The sequence below is a fragment of the Lutra lutra genome, chromosome 4 (assembly GCF_902655055.1).
Source record: "Lutra lutra chromosome 4, mLutLut1.2, whole genome shotgun sequence".
NCBI classification, from domain to species: domain Eukaryota; kingdom Metazoa; phylum Chordata; class Mammalia; order Carnivora; family Mustelidae; genus Lutra; species Lutra lutra.
In genome coordinates, this window is record NC_062281.1 from 16,844,759 (window position 1) to 16,861,149 (window position 16,391).

A 16,391-nucleotide genomic window follows, 5' to 3' on the forward strand; every position below is an offset into this window, starting at 1 on the left:
ACTGTTATTGTGCCCAATGTGTGGATGGCAAAACTGAGCCATTGAGTGGTTGGTAGATGCTGGGATTTGAACTGAAGCCACCCGATCTCAGAGCCTCTGTTCTCAGGCCCTCTGGCTGCTATCTCTGTGGCATTTCACTAGGACTTGGGTCCTGATGTTATTTCAAAGAAGTCAAGTTTATAAGGGAGGAAAATAAATAAAACATAAAAGAAGAAATTTTGGTGCCAAATGCCTCAGAAACTCTGTCTATAGTGGTTTGAATGTTGGCTCCCCAAAAGATATTCCCATGTTGTAGAAAATATGAATATGCCCTTATTTGCAAAAAAGAATCTTTGCAGATGTACATTAAGTTAAAGACCTCAAGAGATCATTCTGGATTATCTAAGTGGTCCCTAAATCCAGTAAGTGCCCTCACAAGGAGCAGAAAAGGGGAAGACATGGACAAGACTAAGTGGAAACAGAGGCAGAGATTGGACCAATGTGGACATGGGCCAAGGAGCACTAGGAGCCCCCAGAAACCAGAGAAGTGAGGAAGGATGCCCCCCGCACCCAGAGTATTCAGAGGGAGCACAGTCTTGGTGAGCTTCTTGATTTGAGACCTCTGACTTCGGGAACTGTGAGAGGATAGATTCTGTAGCTTTCAGCCTCCACATTTATGGCCATTTGTTATGGTAGCCCCAGGAAAACAGCACCTGCTCTTGGTCACTTCCTCTAACATGTATCTGTGTCACAGGAAAGGAAGGAATGTTGGCTTCATTCACTCCACTGAGTACCTCACGGGGAACGCCGGCAAGTTAATGCCCATGGGCCCACCGGTAGCATAAGAGCCCCCACAGTTCAGATACCAAGCGAGGAAGGCAGTCAGTCCCCAGTGCGGGGCAGGGGTCTGGGAGGCAGGTTTTGCAGGTAAGGACTGTGCAAGTTAAATAGGAGTTTCCTGAAGCAACCTCATTCAAAATCTACAACTGAATGCACATTGTCCCCAGAGAAATGATCCTCGGCTCAGGGTTCACAGACTGAGAGCAGGTCTCCCGTGCATCCCTCCTTCCATTCTGGATCATGGGAGATTTGATCCCCCTCAGAAGCCAAGGTCATCAGTTGTCAGTGAGTCCTAGACTCAACTGTCACAGGTGGGGAAACTCATGACCACACAGCTGACATCTCCTAAGGTGGCACAGCTCATCCTGGCCCCGTCAGAGCTGGAACCCAGTCTCCAGACCCCTAATCCTTTCAAAGGAACCAAACCCCTCCCCTCATCTGATCTCTTCACAGAGATCCTACGGCAACTCTTATCTGAGCTGAGTAGCCCTGAGCCCAAAGCATTCTCCTGCTAAAGTTCTCATCCCTCCTCCTGAAATTTAAACTTCTTCCTCCTTGTTTGCAGAGTGATACCCTCCCCACGAGGCTTCTGCATCTGACTCAGATACCAGTACCCATTCTGACAGCAGACGGCATCTGGCTGTGCAGTAGACACTACAGCAAATGTTGGTTGCCTGCTCATTGCAGGGAAGAATCCAATGAACAACCCCATGCACAGCCTCGTTTCTCTGCTGCGTCTCCTGCTACTTGCTGTCTACCCACCTCCCCGGCCACACCACCTTCCTTTAGTGACTTGATGGGACCATGCCCCTCCCTTCTGGTCTCTGCACCTGCTCCTTTCCATGCCTGAATCCACATGGCTTCACACCTCTGCTGAGTTCATGATATCCCCTCCTCCAGGGTCACGCCATCACTTTGTCAGAGGCTTTTCCCCAGGTTCAGCAGATCCCCGGATCCTCAGTGCTTTTTCTTTTCATTACTGATCCTAGCTTGTAATTTTACTTTAATGTGATTCTTTTGCATTAGCGTTCACCACTGTCATTAAACAAAAAGTTCCATTAGGGTAGGAACTCAGTCTAGCTAACTCTTCAGTGTCTCACCAGCACCCAGCACACAGACCACACATGTAATTCATTCATTGGTTCATTTCTCAAACATTTATTGAATAAAATACTGAGCCAGTGAAAAGAAATGTACAAAGAAGGAATAGACAAAACCACCACCCCTCGGAAGAGAAAAGTCAAAAAGATGAGCTACGGTAGACGCTAAGAAATTACCCAGCAAGAAATCACCTTTGCTACCACACTTACCCTCTTTCCTGTGCTTGCCTCCAAACACTTTTAGCCCTGCCCAGTATTTCCACAAAGGCTGACCTCGCAAAAAGTCAAAGCAGTGACAAGTGTAACTGGTAAACAACTCTGGAAAATGAACTTCAGGGGAATGATGCTATACAATTATCTACAATGAAGTTTGGGAATTGTCTTTACAATTCAATTAACCTCAGAATTATTTTAGAAATGCAAAAGAGAGACTATGTTGCCAAGCAAGGGGGTTGAGCAACACTTCTCCAGCCGTCCCCACTCTGGGAAAGAGTCCCCTTACCACAAAGCTGCTACACTGGATCCAGATACAAGCACAGATCAAATCAACAGGAATCATCCCCCACCCTCCCACATGCTCTGCCTTCTGCTATGTGGTCTCCTGCCAGAGGAAATACAGCGCAGTGTCTGCAATCATTATCCCACGTACAGCCAGTGTCATGGACTGTTTCCTTGGAGAACCCACAACACTCGTTATCATGATTCAACAAACATTTACTCAGTACGTATTAGATGCCCAGCACGGTAGTAGGCTTGTGGGAAATTCAGAGTGGTGATAGCAAGACAACAGCAGTCTAGCAACTAATACACTTGAAAAGCCTACAGCTACCCTATAACAAAAACCTCTATTTCTGGAATGCTCACAGAATACAAACAGCTTTCATATGTGGCTATGCATCACAGCAGCTATATGAGGCAGAAGGGTCAGATCTGCCCTCCTCTTGTTTAGTAGATTAACTTCTTGGGTGCCAGAAGCTTTGACTGACTGTCTCAAGGTTGCTTGGCTAACAAGGGGCACAGCTAGAAATTGTGGCACTCATGAAATGTGCCACTCAGATCTCCAGCTACAGAAAGCATCGTTAACTGACAGCCCCAGCTGTCACACCTCCCAACGCAACCCTGTGCCTCACTGAGGCCACACTGCCCATGAACTTCTCCCAGCTAAAGACTACTCACAGCCAGAAAACTATTTCAGGCCCTTCTGCAAGACTTAGAACTCCTTCAGTGGATGACTTGGGCCACCAGAATCCTTATCCACTTGGAGGAGGCTTTCTTAGAAGACTCTCCAAACCCAGTTCCCCTTCCTTTCTGCTCTCTGTCATAGATGTCACTCCTGCATCATGGTCTGAAGACTCTCCTTGCTTCCTCCTGCTCTTACCTCTTGATCTTTCCCAGGTTTTTCTCCAAATAAATCTTGAGCAGATGAATGCCATCTTGGAATCTGTTTTCTGGAGGACTCACCCTAACAGAACCAGAATCCAGACCTTGTCATTCACAAAAGGACGTTCCACCAATAAAGAGATTCCATTTTAAAATACATTTGGAAAGTGAGGGGGGTAAACCCAGTGTCACCAGACTTCCTAGATTCAATAAGATGCTAATGTGTAATTGACCCCTCAAAGTACAGAACTACCACAGACTCTAGTGGCTCCCAAACTGAGTGGACAACAAGAACTTTTATTCAGTTCTCCCGAATTGGAGACTGGAACATTGGTTTTCCACAGACCACAATTTGGGAAATGCTATTAAGCCCCACTCTCCAACAAATAAACGCCTACTCTTTCCTTGGCATTGTTAAAGATGCTCAAAATGATGGTTTGATACTCTGCTATTCTCAAATATATGTATAATAATACTGTAAAAAAAAAAAAGGAAGGAAAAGCAAGCAAGACAGGCAACCCTCAAACAATGTAATCTTCCCTGGGAGACTAGGAAATTAATTATACTTTACATTAAAGCTTTATTCCTATTCTTAGAAAATGGTTTGATTTTAATTATTTAAAATAGGTTCATCTTCGAGAGAAGGGCAAACTGAAAGCTTTCAAACATAAGCAATGGATCCTAAATTGTCTACAGGCTTTAAATTTGGACCTGTTTTTCCTGCAGACATTTCTCAGTGAATTCACATTAAAATGGTTCCACTCAATGTCCAAAGTCAGTGATCAGACCTCAGGAAGTCTTCCCAATTCAACACTTGAATGAAAAGGGAACCATCTGTGATGCAAATTGTTCTACAGCTTTTCTGCAAAATTCCTGGCAAAGCCCAAGCTCAGTGTATTTGGATCCTGGTGGGAAAATGCATTTCTGTGTACCAAGGAGGTGTTCCTTGTGTAAACAGTTAGGTGAGAGTGACCTGAGAGAGTAAACTCAGGTCATTTCGGGGTCAAGAGACAAACAAATAAGTCTATATGGGATTCAGTCTTCTTAAACTTCACCAGTTTTCCTTCTCCTCCCTCCTTGAGAGGTATAGGACATTCTTGGTAAGATGCAATGGTGGGAACCAATTGCTTTTTGGTCACCAGCTAGGTAGTAGGCAAATACCATAGCAGACACCTTATGAATGTGTCATTTAGCCTTTCTAATCTTGGAGGTAAGTCGGACCATCACCCCAATTTCTTTTTAGATGAAGAAACAGAGGCCCAGAGAAGGCAAGCTACTGGCACAAGGTCATAGACATTACAAATGACATTCCTTAACATCTCTTGGAATTATGTTTGCTTCTGTCCTCTGTCATCTCATGGTTCTTTTCTTCTTTCCCATACTTCTCTAGAACTTTTCAACAAGACCCTTAAATAACTCTGATAGTAGAAAAAATTTTTCCACTATAGAAAATGTGAGGCGCATTTATTTTTACTAAATATTTGTTGAAAGGCCAGATATATTAGTCTTGTATTACTGACCAGTTAATTATGTTAGGCCACAAGCAGACACCAAAGAACCTAAAAGAATTAAATTCCTTTCCTAAAATTACAATATTCTATTTTGATTTTTAAAAAATTTTTCTTTATATATTTGACAGAGAGAGAGAGAGAGAACACAAGCAGGGGGAGTGGGAGAGGGAGAAGCAGGCTTCCCGCCAAGCAAGGAGCCCAATGCGGGGCTCAATCCCAGGACCCTGAGATCATGACCTGAGCCGAAGGCAGCCGCTTAGCGACTGAGCCACCCAGGTGCCCCTAAAGTTGTAATATTCTAGAAGGGAAAATGAAAAGCATTCATAAAGCTAATATATATATATATATGTGTGTGTGTGTGTGTGTGTGTGTAATTATAATATTACATATATTATATAATTATATATTAATAATTATATAAAATATTAATAATTATAACATTATCAACATATATAATACTGCTTCCTATCTTTTTCCCAACTTGGGTGTCAAGGACACTGTAAGCTTTGGTGGTCTCTGCTCATCTTTGTGCTACAGGTTTGGAAAGACAAGTCTGATCTTGTCTGTGACCCTCACCAGCCCCCTCTCAGAGTTCAGGCCATTCTGAAACCATGTGACCTCAGTCATTAGTCACTCAGCAGCCTGGGAGGTGACCTGTCATAAAAATGATGGTTGAAAGGATTTAAATTCAAGTCAGACAGAGTTGAGATGTTGGTAGCAGGGGCAGAATCCCAAACTCACACAGGGTAAACAGGCTGCTGTGGTCCCAAGAAGGGAACAACAATAGGGCTTCAAAAACTATGAGTCAACAGAAGTCACAATTTAGAGAGGGACTAGAAAGAAATTATTTGGTGGTGGTAGCAGCAGCTGATACAGAGACAGAGGGGCTGAGTCTACATATGATCAAGCAAGAAAGAATCAGGGGAAGCCTGGTGCCCAGGGGGATTTCAGGATAATCACACCTCCTGAGCAGATGTGAACCCAGAACAGTATCCCAGTTCCTGAGCGATCCTCCTATCCCTAGGTTTCTGCTCTTCCACAAGGCTGCCTGCTCGAATTCATTCCACATGTAACAATAATGATAATGATAATCACAATCATAATGGCAATTATTAATTTGAGCATTAATGACATGCCAGAAACTGAAACACTTTTATATTCTTATCCCAATTCATCCTCAAAATAACTCTGCAAGGTAGCTACTATATCCCTATTTTACAGACAAGGAAACAGATACAGAGAAGTGATTTGCCCAGAATCAACCACCCTACAGGTGGTGGAGCCACGATGTGCCTCTGACACCTTTGCTCTTCACGTCTATGCTTCCTTGGTTCATTCTCCCATATTCAATGTACCGTAGAACAAGCTTCTCTACTAGGGGAAACCTGCACACTATTTTATTCTGTGCAATATCAAGGAACCCAAATCAACTAACACTGAAGCACATAGGGAAATCACCACCAAAACTGGCTATAGGACTAGTTTCTTTCTGGAAAGTATCATCTTGTGAAAGATCCAGGAGAAACTGGACATCCTCATGCAACTATAGTGGCACAGTAAAAAGCAGATGATTTTGATTCCACATGGTTGTAATATTCTGATGGGCTGAAGGTGCATCCAAAAGTAACTACCATCACCACCACTCAATGTCTTCCCAGGCACCCAGAAAGCTCCTGGAGACAGACAAGTTACAGTTCGCTTTTCTTGCCCTTGGCATACCATTCAGTGTAAGTATCTCATTAATAATATACAGCATGCACTGAAAAAGTTTTAAAATGCAGAATGCACACTGGATAAAGCTTAGCAATTCAGTCCAATGCCTTCCCTCTGCAGGAAAGCTGAGAGCCAGATCAGCTCGCAGTCACACAGATCAAAGTTGGGTCAGACTTGGAGTGGAACCCAAGACCCCTGCCTGTCAATTTGGCCCTGCATCTACCTTGGCATGTGGCCTTTCTTCTTGAATGGAACAGTATTTTTAAAAAGAATTGTTACCAGATTAGACTATTTCTCGGTTCAGTCCATTAGGATAGAGTGAACATTATCAAATGTCCCTCGATAGTTAAGAATCTTATACCAGGGTCATCATTGTAACCAACAATGAGCAGATCTAAGAAAGGGTAAGAGTGCATTGGAGCTGATCTCTGATCTGGGTTACAATAAATGTAAGCTCTCCTCAGTTGTCAGTGGCTCCCTGGAGAAGCAGTTCAGAAGGTTTTTGAAGCTGTTGTAGATTACCTGTCTTTGCAATGGGCAAGGTAGAGAACAGTGGTGTGTTATTAACTGACTCAACTCCTGAATATCCCCTGGAAGTTGACTTTTTGAAGCTTGACTACTACCTATCTGTTTTATTAATAATCACCCTCTTCTCTTAGCAAGTAGGAGACCAGAAAATGCTGGTGGTTGGGTGCCAGTGGAGGAGATGTCACAGAACTCTTATTTTGCCTTAGAAAACTCACTTCTGTTTATTCGAAAGGTCAGCCTGCAATCATCTTTTATCTAAAAATACCAGTACATTTTCCAAAACTCAGAGGGCAACATCTTAATTAACTCAGTAAATAATATCAAAGGACCTGGAATATCTATGGTGAGAAAGTAGGGCAATGCACTGTGGGATGGAAATTAGCTGTTCCTCATATCTTCCCCAGGATGTGGCCTTCTCATTGAACTTGCCCCAGAAGGAGCGTGGGCCCTCTTCTGGGGTTCTGTACTTAAAACAACTGGGTGAATGTGGAGCAATTTTAAAGGATGTAGATGGCTCACTAGGGACATCCCTAATGGCATTTATTGTATTGTGATATCAGGTTCCTGGTGGCATGGCCAATGGCCACCTCTGACAAAGTGGTTATTTTTTTCCCCATCCTAATACACAAATATATTTATTTATTTTCACATACTCATCTGGAATTGCACGGTTGTATGAGGGACACTTGCCAAGTGAAAAGTGAGCCATCTGGAAATCCCTGACCCTACGTGTCTCTGCTTTGGTGGATTATTTTCACATTTGGCTTTTTTTTTTTCATCCTATATCAGCCAGTTTGGGGGGGGTTAACCTCATCATCTTCTCCATTTTCCTTTGGCCTCTTCTGCTGGACATCCTCATCTCTACAGATGAGAGGACAGGTGAAGTTAAAACTGATGCAAAGCAAACAGATAATTTCATAATTGGTTTGCTGCTCTCATATTGTTCATGAAGCAAGAGTTAAAATTACTTGTGGTTCTAATTACCATATGCTTCTTGTCTTCCATTACCATGGATACACTCAAGGAGCTGTGCTGACCAGGGTGTTTATGAAACTGCACTTGGCTGAGCCCGTGGGTCTGCCCATCACCAGCAGTTTCTGTACCCAGCAGCCTCTCACAGCCAGCTGCCTTTCCCACAACCCATTTCTGGAGCTTCAAGGATCAGTAAGAATGATCTAGAACTTGCTGATTTTGTCAAAGTCCAGGGCTGTATTTGCCAGTGTCGAGATTGAGTATTGATTTTCACCCTCCTGTTTTTTCTAACATTTTAATTATAAGACATTAGATAGGCAGTTCAATTCCTCTATTACAATGAACCTGGAAAACCTTACTATGCCAGAAAGGAAAAAAGTGCTCAAAAGCTAATGGGGATATGTCAAAAGAACACAAGAACCGACCTGAAGAGGCTCCCTCTAGCAAAATATGGGACAATTTGAATATAAAATAAATAATCCAGGAATGGATTGTAACCCATTAAATAAGTAACCCATAAACCCATACTAAAGGCTAAAGAGAGGGAGGAGGTTGGAAGAGAAAAGGAGGAAGGAAATCTCCTTTTTTTTTCTCCAAAGATTTCATTCATTTATTTGATAGAGAAATCACAAGTAGACAGAGAGGCAGGCAGAGAGAGAGGGGGGGAAGCAGACTCCCCACCGAGCACAGAATGGGGCTCCATCTCAGGACCCCAAGATCTTGACCCGAGACGAAGGCAGAGGCTTAACCCACCAAGCCACCCAGGTGCCCCAGGAAATCTCTTTTTATACACAGATGTAATAATAGAAAAAAAGATAATAAATCACCATTTTGCAATCCCTATAGTGATCATTAATTAGCTAAGAACCACCCATGGAAGCTAAAACCATTGGATGAGAGGTTGTTGGGAGGAATCTGGTAGACACCACTTAACCAGTTGATTGCTCTTACTCACAATAATGAGCTAGTGGATATCATGTGCCTTCCCCAGTGGTGTACTAAGCACACATCCATGTGCTTCTCTGAAAAAAGAAAGTTCACCCTGCCTCTAATCATGAAGAAGTAATCAAACAAGTGTAAATTGAGAAAAAGATGCAAAATAATTTGTCTTTATGAATGTCAATTTCATAAAGACAAAAAAAAAGTCCAGAAAATCTTCATGACTAAGTGCAATGTGTGAGACTCCTTGCTTGGATTCTGGACCTCCCCGCCCCCCCCCCCCCCCCCGCCAAAGGCTTTTAATAGATATAGAGGGCATTATTGGGACAACTGAAGAAATCTGAACTTGTGCATATTAGGTAATAGCATTATATCAATAGTATCAATAATACTGTATCAATTTCCTGAGTTTAGTGGTTGTATTGTTGTTGACTAAAAGATTACCTTTGATCTAAGGAAATGATGAATGATAAATTATTTGATTATGTACCATGATGTCTATGACTAAGTCCCAAATGGTTCCAGGGGAAAATGGTAGAAACTATAACAATAGAAAAAGATAAAGATAGAGAAAACACATGGAAAATTGTTAACTACCCTGTCAAGGTAAAGTATCTGTTTGTGTTTATTACATTGTTTTTGAAACTCTTCAGTAGATTTGAAAATTTTTGAGATAAAAATTTACAGGAAAAAAAAACTGAAAAAAAAAAAAGAAGTAAGGAAAGCAGTTGCGTTTGGGCAAGATTGAGAGAAAGGGAGGTGGGCAGAGCACACAATATTCTAGCTCTAGATCTGAGTGGTATTAACCTGACTTTGTGATCATTTATTGAATTGTTACTTTCGTTTTGTGTACTTTCCCCCATGCTGTTCTATAAAAAAGTTGATCTAAAAAAAAAAGTCTTTATTCAACTATCTTCCAAATATTATGACTCCCTTTTTACCACCAACATGTTCATGCACACACACATATTCACATAAGATCTGGGTGTTGCCTACTATGTGCCAGACACTGAGAGATGTTCTAAAGAGAAAGAGTGAAAACCTGGTCCCTGTGTCCTGACAGTTCATAGGCCAGTGTGAGGCTACACACACACACACACACACACACACACACACGCACACACAAATATGATGCGATGTGATGTGATATAACATATCATGATAGAGTGATCAAGTAATCAGAATAAACATAGAGGAGAAAGCATTCTTCTCCAAGGTTGTGGAAATTCATAACATTTTGAAGACTGAAGGATTTTGACAAGAGGAAAAAGTACTTTCTGCTCTGGTTTGGAATCCTGTGTTTACAGGATCCATTAGTGGTTCTGGGGACAACCTTTGGTGATGGGCTCAGAGCTGTACAGAGACCTTCAAAGCCAACAGCTGGACCTATAGCTTTTGCTGAAAGATGCTCTTGCTCCCTAGGGAAAAATCAGCCTCTGCCAGAACAGGTTTAGAAGGGCCTTTGGTTTAATCGTGAAGAAACTGGGGTTCAGAGAAGTGGAATGATGGGTTGAAAATTAGGTCATAAGTGACAGATCCAGGGCCAGAACCAGGAAATATCCTGCTTTCCTTGGTAGTTGGTTCTTTGCTGCCTCCACTAATACATCAGCTTGTGTGGTGTTTTGTTTTATTCTGTAAACTTCTTGAGGGCAGGATTCATCCCATTTTCATCATAGTAGCTTCACACTCATAAGCCTGACATTTTGCAGACAACAGTTGTTTGAGGAATATGTTGCAGAGACTCTAACCCACTGATTTTACAGATGGAAGCCCAGTGAAGCTGTAAGATGCCCAGGGTCCTAGTATACTTGCTGAAGGATCTAATTCTAAAAGCCAGTTCTCCTCGCACCTAGTGTTTCCATTACACCAATGCTTTCCCACTTCAGCTATTTGAAGACCACCTTCAGACAATGCCAAACCCACATCTCTCCTTTATCATTAACTGAGTTTTTTAAATTGTGCTATGTTAGTCACCATACAATCCATCATCATTAGTTTTTTATGTTAGTGTTCCATGATTCATTGCGTACAATACCCAGTGCTCCATGTAATCCGTGCCCTCCTTAATACCCATCACCAGACTCACCCATTCCCCCCATCCCACTCCCTTCTAAAATCCTCTGTTTATTTCCTGGAGTCCATAGTCTCTCATGTTTTTTAAGAATTAGCTCACCATTTATTAGTTAAAAGATTTATGATAAAGTAAATCTGTATGTTTTATTTCAAATGGTAAACTAGTAACAGATGCCTTCACAGAAAATAACTTTAAAAATAAATTGGTGGGTTGTATCCATAATTTGGCTATTGTGGACATTGCTTTTATAAACATTGGAGTGCATGTGCCCCTTCGAATAATTATGTTTATATCCTTTGGATAAATACCCAATAGTGCAATTGCTGGGTTTAGGATAGCTCTACTTTTAACTTTTTGAGGAACCTCTATACTGTTTTTAAGAGTGGCTGCACCAGTTTGCATCCCACCAACAGTGTAGGAAGGTTCCCCTTTCTCTGCATCCTCTCCAACATCTGTCGTTTCCTGAGTTGTTGATTTTAGCCATTCTGACAGGTGTGAGGTGGTATCTCACTATGGTTTTGATTTGTATTTCCCTGATGCCGAGTGATGTTGAGTATCTGTCATGTATCTGTTGGCCATTTGTATATCTTCCTTGGAGAAATATCTGTTTGTATCTTCTGCCAATTTCTTGACTGGATTTTTTGTTTTTTGGGGTGTTGAGTTTGATAAATTCTACAGATGAATATAGGGGAAGGAAAGGAAAAATAAAATGAAAACAGAGAAAGGGACAAGCCATAAGAGACTCTTAACTCTAGGAAAAAAACTGAGGGGGGCAATGGGGAGGTGTGTGGGGGATTGGATAACTAGGTGATGGGGATTATGAAGGGCACTTGAAGTTATGAGAACAGGATGTTATCTGCAACTGATGAATCACTAAATTCTATCTCTGAAAATAGTAATGAAGTACATGCTAATTCGAAGTTTAAATAAATAAATAAATAAATAAATAAATAAATAAATAAATTTGGTGAGGGAAACACTATTGTTAAATCATAGCTATAACTGATTCTGAATATAGAGCTTATTATCATTCAGAAAAAGACTTGGAAAATTTTAGAGAGCTGTCAAAGACATTTTCTCTGACAAAAATGTAAATGGAAGATGATTTTAAAGAGAACAGCTTTCTTCTTCTTGACCCAATGTTATTTAATGTCGCGTCCCCATACCCTGTAAAACCATTGCCTATGTGAACAGCAGTGTTAAGTCTTGAGTCCATTAACTGGGAAACAGTTCAATATCCACCCAACACTGCACTGCCCATACTTAATGTGTTAAATCTCTGGACTGGTGAGATTATGAAAAGCTCCAAAGAAAGATGGAGATAATAATATATGGCAGCACACATTAAATTCTGATGATGACACTACTTGAAAAGAAATCCGTGGATGGAAGGAACTTTGCCAGGCTCTGTTCAACCTCGGTCTTGAAAAAGAAAAGACTAGAAAGTCTCTGAAGCTCTCTGGACAGGACTTTGCTGTGGTGGCCCTATTGAGGGGGTCTGACAGTTGGCAGGGGGATTTGTGAGGGTTTCTAAACTTGGATCCTGCTCTGACTGGTTTCATCCTTGTAACCCACAGGGATTTATTTTCTCACAACAGGCATATACACAGTGGGGGAATTTCAGTGGAACCAAGAGAGGTCCAAACACAATGCCAATCTGAGCCACAGTAAACACCCCCCTTCAATCTCACAAAGAGGAAGTTGCGGGAAAGGGAAGCTGGTTCTTGTAAATGATTTCCTACATGCCTCTTAAGAAGAGCTCAGGCTGCTGTAAAACTCGTCCACTAACATGTGCAAAGTTTTGGCAGGGCTTTTGGTACATAAGATCCTGGTTATTCAGGAAAGCAGCTTTCCAGAACCTTCACTAATCCCCAGATTTACAATGGCCTACTGACCTATCATTCATTTTACCCACAGAATGTAATAAAAGATGTGAAAGGTGCAAGTAGTGTTTCTGGATCCTGCATGGGACTGACCGCCAGGGCAATGATTACAGAACCACAGTGGGATGGTGGCTGGGTGTCCCCTCTCTCATAGCAGCCTCATGGAGAAGGTTCAGTCCATGCCTTCTCAAAAACGCAGATTTAGACAGGACCTCCACCCTGGGTCACTGGAGACCCCTCTCAAACAACTAAAACTAAGACTGTTCCAAGCAGCATATGTTTATTGAGGTAAGTTTCACCACATGCCAGACCCTGGCAAAGGGGGTTAAAGGCCATTGCTTTCATTCCAAGGCAACCCCTGAAGTGGGCACTAGCATCATCCCTATTTTAAAGATAAGAGAATTGGGGTGCCTGAGTGGCTCAGTTGGTTAAGCGTCCAACTTGTGATTTTGGCTCAGGTCATGATCTCAGGGTTGTGAGATCGAATCTGGCATTGGGTCCATGCCAGGTGTGGAGACTGCTTACGATTCTCTCCCTCACCCTCTGCCCCTCCCCCACCTCTCTTAAAAAAAAAAAGGATAAGAAAACTGAGGAGGCTTACTTGGGACTGTACATGGCAGAAGGGACATTCCAACCCACTCAGTCCCTCTCGAGATTAGTCAAAGTCCTGTCCCGCCCATATCATAAGTGCCCACTCACTGTTATGCTCTGCCTCTCCTCTTTATCTCTAAGGCCCAGGTCAAATGAATGGCTCCTTCCCCTGCCCTCCAGAGGCCTTTGTTTATATACGTTAATCTCTTAGGTACTGTTAATTGATTTATTCATATAACACAAATTTATTAAGTAACTTTATAGATACCAAGGACACATGAGCCAAAAATAAATAAAACCAGGAAGGGATGGAGGTGTGGTCATAAAAGCATAAAAGGACCACACATGGGATCATTGTGTTCTGTATGTAACTTGACTGTGGTGTTGGGTTCACAAACCAGCACTGATGATAAGACTTGATAGAACTAAATATTCACACATACATATTCACATAGACACACATACAATGAGTACAAGTAAAATTCGGGAAATCTGAAAAAGATCAGTTGATTCTATCCATGTCCATAGTCTGGTTGTGATATTGTACTACAGTTTTGCAAAATGTTACCATTAGGGGAAACTGGGTAAAAGGTACAGGAGATCTCTGTATTATCTCTTACAACTGTGTGTTCTCTACATTTCTCCATAATCTATAATTATCTCATAAAATAATTTAAAAAAGAAAGAAACTCATGCTATCTAATAGGATAAATGCAATAGAAGAGGCACAGGTCTAATGGCAGGGATGACTCAGCTGTGTACATACTTACCTTACCCACTAGACAGTGGTATCAGGTAGGGGTGGGGACCGTGTCTTTTATAAATACCACAGCGATAGGGAAAAAACAGCTAAGTAAGTAGAGCTCCCTTTCTCATACCCCCCGATTCCCAGTTCTCACACCTGACTATATTCTATGGTACCTGACCCCCATCTCGAGATGGTACCTGACTCTAATCTCAAGATGTCCAATGTCCTACTGATATTTTCCCTTCCCTGCACATCAACCAACAAGGGAAGCTCTCAATACCATGTTCCCAATTCACATATAAATGACAGAGGTAGCCTGGGGCAGTGGAAACAAGGGATAGTAAAGGGACTCCAAGCCCTAGAAAGTGGAGACCAAATTTTTTATTTACCAGTTTAAGCCCTCCTTGACTCAGGCTTCCTTTCTAGAAATGGGAAGAAGTAGTCATATTTTGACACCTGTCTCTCAGAGTTGATAGGAGCTCTGGCAGGTAGGAAGTGCCTGGCACCCTGGAAAATATACATGATCTGGAACCAGAAGAATTGAGTTCAAATCTTAGTTCCACTGCTTGCTATGTGTGGTTGTGGATAAATCGCTTAAGCTCTCCTGTATCCAGTGTCTTCAATTACAAACAGTGATAAAACTTGTTATCCTTCCTCATGTCTCTCTGAGAGCACTTGAAATCCCCAGATCACTAAAAAAAAGATATGCCCAGCCCTGCCCAATTCATCACTGTTTCCCCAGTACTTTGCATAGACATGGTGCAGAGTACTTATTAAATATGTGTTGAGGGGCACCTAGTAGGCTCAGTCATTAAGCAATTGCCTTCAGCTCAGGTCATGATACTGGGGTCCTGGGATTGAGCCCTGCATCAGGCTCCCTGCTCAGTGGGAAGCCTATTTCTCCCTCTCTCACTCCCTCTGCTTGTGTTCCCTCTCTTGTTGTGTCTCTGTCAAATAAATAAATAAAATATTTAAATATGTATATATCTACATGTATGTTGAATAAGTGAATGGAAGAATTAAATCATGGGCCTCTAGTGAAATGTCTTATTGGTTCCAACCAGCTTTTAATGCTTCTCAAGCCAAGACCCTAGGACCTTCTAGAAGATCTCTATCCAGGATCTCCTCATGGCCCATCTTTTAACTCCCTTTCTTACGACCACAGGTAAATTCTAAACTCAGCCAGTCATTGCACTGGCATTGAGTCATCTTCCATTTCCCTCAGAAACACCCTGCCTGCATATGCATCACTCTCTCCAGCTTGCTGTTCTCAACAGTGAGTCAGTTCAAGTGAAAGATGATTGCGGTAAGCAGGACCCAGCAAATTAGTCTTATTCAACAGCTGAAAGGAGATACACATAAAAGAATACCATTTCCCTGTCATTATCCTCATATCCCAGATGTATCAGTTACATTTCTTAGTTGCAAATTACAGAACCACCCCCACTAGATTAAATAGAAAAGGAACAACAGTTTCCAGATTTTCAGGGGCACCCAGAGAACCAGACTGGAAGACAAGAAAGCAGGAAGCAATGCCTATCTCACACCACAGACAGCCCCTAGGAGACCCCAGCTCTAAACACAGAAGCTTCAGCTTACCCAACACACTGGAAACAAGAGGATGCTGCTAGAGATCCTCTAGCACTGTCCTCCCTGAGAAAGCAGTTCTATTTGCCCTTTTCCTCACCAAAACTTTCTACACTGCACCTGCTTATTTGTGTCACTGACTTTCAATTCAGAACCTCAAATGCAAGCATCTGACTGGTGCAGCCTGGTCACATGCTCGCATCCTTGCTGCAAGAAAAGCTGGGAAGGCAAGTTTACAGTTTTTACTTGGAAAGAATTTACAGACGGGAAAGGAAGTTGAAAGATGCAGAGCAGTCAAAAAGAAAAACAAAGTTCCATTCTACCAGCACTAAAAAAACCTTGCATGAATCACTGCCTGGCTACTGTGATATTAGTTCATCCAAGAATCATTTTTGCTCCAAAAAATTAAACATCTTGGAATATTCATGCTTTTGTATATAAGAGTAAGCATTTATCAAAAATCTGTTGAGGAACTATGATGAGAAAACTTTTTTCCAAATTTCATTAAGAGGTAATTTACAAATTAACAAAATCCTTGATTCATAT

The 16,391-nt window shown here is 41.9% G+C and overlaps 1 protein-coding gene across 2 annotated transcripts in view; it reads right to left on the bottom strand.

Moving 5' to 3' along the window:
* Positions 1–16,391, bottom strand: part of FER1L6 (fer-1 like family member 6) — a 155,013-nt gene that overhangs the window by 122,181 nt on the left and 16,441 nt on the right. The window lies entirely within an intron of this gene.